Here is a 9699-nt window from a genome sequence, read left to right as displayed (position 1 = left end):
TTTTGATAGCAGATAAAGAATTGCTACAATGCTCAAAAAAAAAGATGTTTCTAATTCATAAGTAGTTTAATAAATTTCTATACATTTGTTAAAAAATTTTAAAAACTTAGTTATCCATTCAAGCTGAGCTATAGTATTTTTCTTAATTATATAATTAGTTCACTATTTATAAGCTTCGGTATAAACTTTGCTTTCAACAGGGTTACCAAACAAACAGGTCAGTTTTTTTTTTTTAATTCAGACTAGGTTAAAGCTGTTTAAGTACTTTTTATAAAACTCAGGTGTATCTGAAACTTTTTTTCAAACTTTGAATAAATCTTCGAATTCTCAAAATAGTTTTTATGACTGTAATAAATTAACTAATTGTAATTTTTTTGTCTATTTATATATTCTTCTTCTTTATTATACTCATATTTTAGTTATGTATCTAAGCTTGATTAACAGAAAGTTTTTAGCTATTTTAAGTTTTAATAAACTTAAAATATAATTCAAACATTTTTGCTTTTAAAGTGTCAACCGTGTAAAACACTAATTAATTAGTAATAAGGTATTTTATTAAAGTATTTCAGCACTAAAAAATGATTTATCTTATCTACAGTATAAACAGGTAGTGGTTTTGTTTAATTAACTAATTACTGAATTTTCTAAAGACTGCAAACTATTTAAACGCAAAACCTATTTTCAATAGTTTTTTTTAATATGAAAAGGTTGTTCATAACATAAAAAATATATAAAAATGACCCATAAATATTTTTCAAGCTCGGTTTTTATAGAGAGTTAGGTTGTAAGTTAAATAATAAAAACATTTTATTGAGTTCAACTTACTAAGTGTTTAAGAAAGTACATAATTTATTAAGACTAAGTATAATAAACAATTTAAGTTCTATTCCAATAGATACATATATATATATATATATATATATATATATCCGATATATATAATAGACATTCTATGTGTAGTTAAAAGTCATTTAAAGTAATATAGTGAATAAAAGTAAAACTATATCTGGTGTGACCGAAACTAAAGCCAAAATATTGCTCAAATATCATTAAAACTAAAACTGTGTGGCCCGCAAAGGTTATGAAAACTTGAAATTTGGCCCGCGACCCCTGTGTTAGATTGAAAAACTGTTTATTTTTCAGATATGCCAATGGAGAATGAAACTGCATATGGGCACTTGAAAAACTGCAATGCTAAAATGGTCTTGCACAGTTTTCACACAAAGCTTAACAAGACTAAAATAATAATTGAATACGCTAGAGTTATTTTCACTATAGTTAAGTAGTTTTTAAACATTTAGCAGATGATATAAATTTTACTTAGAACTTTTAAAGTATATAAAAGTTCAATTAAAGTGAGCAAAATAGTTATAAACAGTTTTTAAGCGGTATGTTACTACGGAAAACATAGATAACAATGTAGTATTTGAGCAAACAAACATTATTCTATTGTCTATCAAAATTTTAACAATATATTTTTGACGTTACAGAAGTCTTCGACGCAGTTACAATGGCGACGAGCGACAACCTGGACAACATTGAGTTAAGTCTGGTCACCTTCAGCGACTCTGAGAGTGGAAATTACGTTATTTACTTGCCGAAAAACATGAACAGAAACAAAAGGGTATATAAGTTTTTCAGTATTAAACGGTTGTGTTTGTTTATAAGACATATGTTCAGGACTTAGTAAAAAGTAATCTTTAATAACATTACTATACTAAAATGAGTTTTTAAAAATTGTTTACTACTTTAGTTTGATACCAAATGTTGGTTTAAATAAAAAAAGGTTTTAATTTAAAATTTGGCCAGAACCTAATTTTATAGCTACGCTTGATTACTTTTTTGAATCCTTTTAACTAATAACAGTTTCTCAAACGTGATAACTTAAGGTGTAAATTGAGGAATGTCTGATGTTTTTGTAATGTCTACAAATAGAATTGACATGGTAATTGACAAAGGTTGGTTTGTAAAATAACATATTTAAACAAACAATTTGCTTTTGGTAAATTGAAAAAATATATTCCAAATAAGTTAGAACAACACAAAACGGTTTTTTATCAGTAAACATTAATATGAAAAGCCATTTTTAAAACATTATTTTTAAGTCAAAGTCTTTAGTTAGTTTTTACATTCGATTATTACATCATTTTATATTTTAAAGCTTTAAAATACTGTATAATTTTAATTTAATTTTATCTCAGTTTAACGTAGTAAGGTATAAATTTTGACAAGCCTTACTACGAAAGTCCTTAATTAAATTTTTTTTAAATGAAATGTGTTTTGTTATATTTATCAAATAAGTTATTATATGTTACTGGAAAAAAAAGGTATTCAAATATCAATTATTATACTTTGTTAAAAGCATAAATTAATCTTTTTTATATTTTAAAACTTTGAAACTTTCTATTAGTACTTTTATAAAAGTAGTTTAGATGCATTTTTTGTTCAGATTACTTAAAAGCAGGGTTTCCCATGCAATTTATCATAAGGCCACTTTTAATGAAATATAAAAAGCTATGGCCACTTCCGAAAAAATTTATCAGAAAACTTTCAATAACATTACTTTTTTATTCTTCACCATCAACTCAATATTATCTACTGCAAATTTTAATATATGTGTTATTGAAACAACGTTTGTTGAGTATTCACTACTTTCTATTCAATTATGGCAGCTGCTAAAGGTATTTTTACTTTTAAAAATAGTTCATTAAACCCATTTCAATATTGAAAAAATATAAATAAAACAAAATAAAAATAAGAACCAAAGTAAGATAAAAAAAAGTCACAGAGCTTTTGCTTGTCTTTTTCGTAATTTACATCTGAGTTTTGTTTACTTCTATACCCGCCAAATAATCGTTTGCTTAAAAGTATTATACCGAAACGATTTCTATGGAATAGACAATAATTTTAAGTTTGAAAAATACTCTTCTTTTAATAAACTAATACAAATTTCAGTGTGTTAGCAAGTTAACACACTTCAACGTAACTCGGTAAAAATCAAATACTGTATGGAAAGAATAAAAGCTAAAATTAGGTGTATTAATATGTGTTTATTAGAAACAAAAATAAATACTTATATTATTGTAGTCTTATGGTAAATATTATAAACAATATACATTTTAAATCCGGTTTTTATAAAAATATTTGTTTTTTGTTATTATAAAACAAAATTATTCTATAGTAAGTTAAAATACAATATTTTATATATTAATTTATTAGTATTTTGAATCTGTATTTCTACAACATTTATGTCAGTGACTTATATTTGAATCATTCTTTCGAATTCTACTATACTTTTTCATAATTAAGATTTAACAATTACGAATATCATGTAGTTTTCTAATATGTGAATATAACTTTAGCTAAAGATTGTTTTAAAGATGACAATTTTCACAACAATTTGTTATGCAAAATTTTAAATTATTATGAAAATATTCAGTATTTGGACTGTTTTTCAATTTTCCCAAGATAACAATTACTTAAACTGTACAAATCCAAAGAATTCAACCTCAGAGTTTTCTGCTCAAAACTGTTTCAAAGTTAGCAATCGTCACAAAAACTTTTGGTGCAAAAGTTTAAGTGATTTTAAATACTTCTATATGTGGTCTATTTTCTGCTTTTTCTCAAGAAAACAACTACTTAGACTGTGAAATAACGAAAAATGTGACCTTAAGTTTTTTAGCTGTAAGTATTTTTACTGTTGAAAATTGTCACAACAACTTTAAGTGTAAAGGTTTAGCTGATATCGAAAATATTCGATACATGAAGGCTAGTTTACTCTTTTTTTTCTCAAAAAAAATCAATTTAAACTTTATTACAGTAAATTTGACCGTAGACCTACAGCTTAAATTATTTTTACAGTGGGAAATCGTTACAACAATTTTTTGTGTAATCTTTGGGCTGATTTCGAATATCCCAATATATACATATATATATATAAATATATGCTATTTTACATTTTTTTTCTTGAAAACTAAATTTTAAAAAATATTATGCTTGATTAGACCGTAGACCTACAGCTAAAAAATGTTTTACGGTCGGCAATCGTCACAACAACTTCTTGTGCAAAGTTTCTGCTGATTTGAAACAAAAACACATTTTTGCTATATTCCAATTATTTCTCAAGGGAACAATAATTTAAAATGTACCAACCGAAATAATTGTGACCTTTGAGCTTTGGGCTAATAAATGTTCACAGTGGGCAATTGTCACAACAAATTTTTGTACAAAGTTTTGAATAATTCGGAAAAACCTCCATATATTGGCTGTTTTCAAAGTATTTTCTTAAAAAAACAAAAATTTAAACGGTATAACCGGAAAACTAAACCTTCGACTCTTAGCTGGAAATAGTTTTACGGTTGGCAATTGTCACATCAACTTCTTGTACAATGTGTTAACTAGCTTTGAAAATCCTTTATATTAAGCAAGATTTCCCAAAGTTTCCCAAAGACAAATATCATAAAGTTAAACATAACTAATTAAAATAAGCACTTGTTTATTTCTTATTAAATTGAATAAAGTAATTAAATAAATTTATATATTATAGTATTTAATTAAATTTTTATTAATGTAAGTCTGTTACAATTGCTAGATTGCTCTTCAGCAAATAGCCAAACATTACTCATGCATAAATTTTTTAAGTAAAAACAAACAAATGTTTGTTTATTATTTAAGGCTCTGTTTGTTCTAATACTTTATAAGCCATAAAAGTTCTGAACATTTTTAAATTCTAATTTAGTATATATAATATTATAGTTAAAACTTTTTTTTTTATATTATTAACTAGGATGAGCATATTTATTAAAATAATAAGCATAATTTATAAAAATGTTGCTTAGAGTTTTTCTTACTTAGTTTTTTGAAACAGATTAACTGGTAATTTTTATAAAAGTTTAGAACATGTTTTAGTCCATTTTGTCAAACTCCTTTATATGATTATTTCTTTATGCTAAGTCAATATTTACTTATAATTTGAAACGAACAGTTTGAAGGTAGTCTATCATTTTTAAATAAGAAGTTGGACAGCCATGAAAATGAAAATTATAAATGTTACTCATTGTTAATCATCATTTTATAGACAATTAACCAAAAGTTTTAAAACCTGCTTGATTTTTCCTTGTTATATATAAAGATTAAATAAAACCACTTTTTATTGTTCTTAAGTATTAGAACCAACAATTACAGTTTAAAATGTTTAATGTTGATAAAAATCTGTTGAGTATTTTAAATATTAATCACATGCAAGGTTGTCACATGGTCAGGAAAAGTCAGGAAATTTAACATAGTTCAAGAAAAAGTTAGGTAATGGCAATTAAAATTTAAAAAATTCCTTTTTTCCAAAGTCCTTCAAATGGTGAAAATAAATAAATGTTCCTATGTCAGACTAAGTTTGTATAATTTTTAAAAAGTTTACAAAATTACTTAATTTCCTATGCCTTCATCTGGTAAAATTAATAAATGTGTTTTATAAAACTGCAAAATTTTATATTAACGTATTGAATAACTGTCCTACTTGAAATAAGCAGTTTTTGTACGCTTTTTAGTATTGATGATCTGGACAGGGTTGCCAAAAAACTTAAAAACCTAGAAAAACCTTGATTTTTAACATTTGTAAATGTGATAAGTAGTAAAATTTCTATTTGACTAAAAAAAATTATCAAATTGATTAATTTTTTTGTCATCATCAATTTTTTTTATAAAAAACATACTTAAAGAATCTGTAATATTCTTTTTCATATTGTTATACTATTTAATACTGTTTTTTACCTTAAACTTAAAAGGGGTTATACTTAATATTAGACAAAAAAATTTTGCTACCCTGTCTGTGGAAAAAAAAATTTCCATAGTGAAACTGTGATATATACACAAAAGTTAATCTTGCAAAATTTAAGAATTAATGTGTTTTTTTGTGAAAGTAAATAGCTAAGTTCTTATAATCAAGCACTAAGTTTAGTATTTCATGTAGCAAGTTTATGTGTATAATTTACCTCAATATAAGTTAAGTAAATAGTTAAGTTCTTATAATCAAGCACTAAGTTTAGTATTTCATGTAGCAAGTTTATGTGTATAATTTACCTCAATATAACTTTAAAAGTTTAAACTTGAATAATAAGTTATTAGAGAAGATTATTCCATTGTAACTTAACTTATTTGTAATTTTTTTTAGATTAACTTAACTTTTAATACAAATAAGAGTAGATTTTACACTAAATGATAAAGAGGAAATTTTTTCTATAACAAATATATAGTTTACTTTTTTATGTATTTTTTTCAGTTACTCGAGTAAATATTTCTCTAATTGATTTTTAATTTAAGATTTATTTATTACATAGTTTAGGTACATGGTTGCCACTTTACCTGGAAACCTGAAAAAACCTTGATAAACTTGGATTTCAAAAATTTAGGCAAAAATAACCTAGAAATACCAGGAATTTGAGAAATTTTGAAAAAAATCTGGAAATGTCTGGAATTTTGATCAAAAAACCTGGAAAAACATGGAATTTTTAAGAATTTTAACATTTTCAACTAAAATTTCAAATTGACAAAAAAATTCTATCAAAAAAAAATTTTGTCATCATCACAATTTTTTTTATTAAAAAAAAAATTAAAGTAACTTTAAAGCAATTTTATATGTTTTTGTACTTTCTAACACAGTTTCTTTTATAGAAATTAACTTAAAACTAAAAATAGTCCCTAAAATGTTTACTTTTAAAAACTTTGAAGAAATTTGGAAAACCAAAAAAAACAATTGAAAAAAAGAGTGGTAACCCTGTAGGTAGTAATTTAAGTAAGTGAACAATTTATACAAGTATTACATGTTTTAGATAAATATTATTTATTGTTAGATGTTATTACATTTAGGTTATTTTACAATTTTACAATTTTACAACTTTATGCCAAGTCTGGCTATATTTTGTTGGAAGAGCTATTTATTGAAAATATATTAATCATACACAGATGGTTCAAGTGATATATTGGAATTAAGTGATAGAATTCAGCAAAAAACTGCTAGGTTAACCTGTATAAAATTAACATTAAACATTTTAGATAGTTTAAAGTGTTTGATTATATATTTTAAAATAAGTTTAAACTAAGAGTTTTATTTAAGAAAGTCTTAAAAATTTTAGTAAAAAGTCGAGAAAGTAAGAAAAAGTCAGTAAATTTTTCTTACCTTGATCTGTGGCAACCATGTACATGCCATTTTAGAAAGAGAACTATTTCCTTAATAATTTTGTTCATATTTATTACCACGGTTTTTTCAAAATAAGCCCTAAAATGTTAAAGTATACTTTGCATGATTTTGTTTTAATTTTTCTCAATTCTAAATGAAATTGTTTAATCTTACAAATTGCTTAAAATATTAGTATTCATTGTAAAACAAATCCAATAAAATACAGTCTTTGCCTGTTTTACCTTATAGTATTTTTAATAATAATTACTTCATCTAATATTTTTACACCAGCTTGTATTTTTTTTTTTGGTTTAATTTTTACCAAAATTAAATTTCTACAAGTTTACTTTAAAAATTTTTGAACCTTATGAAGAAAATAAAGTTTATTGTATATATTTATATAAAAAAAATTACATGATTTCTAATTTCTGTTCTTATTAGTAAACATATTTTATTCAAATATAGTTAATAATCATTGCAATGATCAATTTTTCTCATGTCTTCCTTTTTAGTTCTAGTTTTGTTTTTTGTGGTAAAAGTATTTACTTATTTTCAATATAATTTTTTTTATCTATACAGGTTTGCCAAAAACCTTGAATCCTAGAAAAATCTAGACTTTAACAGTTTAGGCAAAAAACCTAGAAATACTTTTAATTTAAGAAATTTTGTAAAAAAATGAAAATTATTAAAAATTATTAAAACCCTAGTAACAATATGTAATTTTAAACTATTTCTACATGTGATGTTACAAAGTTTCATCTTGGTGGGACAATCTGTCTAAGGGTAAATTTGCCACTTCACCTGGAAGTTTAAAATTTAGACAAAAATAGAACCAGAAAAAACCTTGAACTTGAGAAACTTTGAAAAAGCCTAGAAAAACCTGGCATTTAAAACAATAATTATTAAAAAAACATGGAATTTGTAACTACTTTAAAGTGTTAAATAATAAAATTTCAAGACACAAAAGCTCTATCCTATAGATAAACACTGAAGACATCATCAAATTTTGTATTTAAAAATAAAAACACATGTAAAGTAGCTTTAAAGTGTCTTTTCACTGTTTTTATATTACTTAACTCAGTTAAACTTAACTATAAACAAGTAATAGACCAAAAAATGTGTACTTTTAAAAACCTGCAAAAAATAAGTAATATCCCTTAGTCAAGGATAAAATAAATTTTTTTTTATTAGTTTATTTTTGATATAAAAATACATTTTGTGTAACTTTACAAAATCTTTCTAATGTTCTGGGTTATCACCAAATCTGAAATCCTGAAAAATCCTTAAATTTGATTATTTTGACTAAAAAACTAGGAATTTAAGAATTATTGAAAAAGAAGTGAAACTTAGTACTAAAGTTACAACTAAATCTTGAATATTAAACTATTTTTACATCTTGACTTGAAAAAAAAATGCAATTATATAGATTAGTTTTTTATCAATTTAATTTTTTTATTATTATATAACACATATAAACTAGTAATACAGGACTTTGCTATGTTGTTATACTAATTTACCTATTTATTAACTTAACCTTAAATTAAAAATAGACCTAATATCCTGTACTTTTAAAAACCTAGAGTAAATTTCATAAAAACACTTATATCTTAAGTTTTATTTTATACTATTAATATATTAAAATACTTGTTTTTTTAATTTCTTGAATTATCTTAACAAAATCCTTTGACAATCCTGTATATGGTTATTTTAATAAGCTTCTAAACCAGCTCTTTTTTGCTTGTCTTTAAAGGTGTTATAGTATTAATTTTATTAACAATATCAGCAAAAATTAATTTACCATTAAATTTACAAACTAAAGGATTCAAGAGAGTCAAAAATTTTAAATATGTTTTTAGATATTATTTTTAGCAAAAATGTTTTTAAACTTTGACAATTTTATTCTATTATGGCATAATGTCAGTTTTAGTCATTTAAAAAGTTATTAAACTATTTGTATAGTTTTTTTTTTATTTTTTTTGTATATTACCAAAAAGTTATTTTAGTTAGTGGTTATGATAATTTTTAATGTTTAAATTTTATCAAAATTAAGAAAATATTCAGGATCATAGCACACTAATAATATATAAGAGTGTTTTAAATATTTTATATCTCTGGATATTTTGATTTTTTTTCAAACTTAGGCTGATACAGGTTAGTTTTTATACATTTTAAAAGAAACTCAGAATAGTCTTAGTTTTACTTAATAATCTGAGGACAATTTGTTTGCGAGATTTTTAGTTAGATTAAGTTTGAATATATTGTATTTAATAATTAATTTTGTTAAAAGACTTGTTTTTGTCTTTTTTTAAAGTAAAAAAAATCAGATCTGAAAAGAGCTCCGGAATTTTTGAGACAATGTTTTTGACTCAAAAAGGTGAAACCCTTAATATTAGTAAAATGTGAAGAAATGTTTCTAAAATTGCTAGATTCAATCAAAAAACAATTAGAATCGGTTTGTATTTTTTTTATAGATTATTAAATTGTAAAGTACTTTCAGACAAGCTAAAAGATCTGTATACAAGTACATT

General features: G+C 23.6%; 1 pseudogene; it reads left to right on the top strand.

The window, feature by feature from the left end:
* The first annotated feature begins 1145 nt into the window (after positions 1–1145).
* LOC145839236 (uncharacterized) overlaps positions 1146–9699 on the top strand; it is a 42564-nt pseudogene continuing 34010 nt past the window's right edge.

The sequence above is a fragment of the Thalia democratica genome, chromosome 6, assembly GCF_965202585.1.
Source record: "Thalia democratica chromosome 6, ktThaDemo2.hap1.1, whole genome shotgun sequence".
NCBI classification, from domain to species: domain Eukaryota; kingdom Metazoa; phylum Chordata; class Thaliacea; order Salpida; family Salpidae; genus Thalia; species Thalia democratica.
The sequence above is the reverse complement of the archived record's forward strand: the minus strand, read 5'-3'. Positions and strand labels throughout refer to the sequence as shown.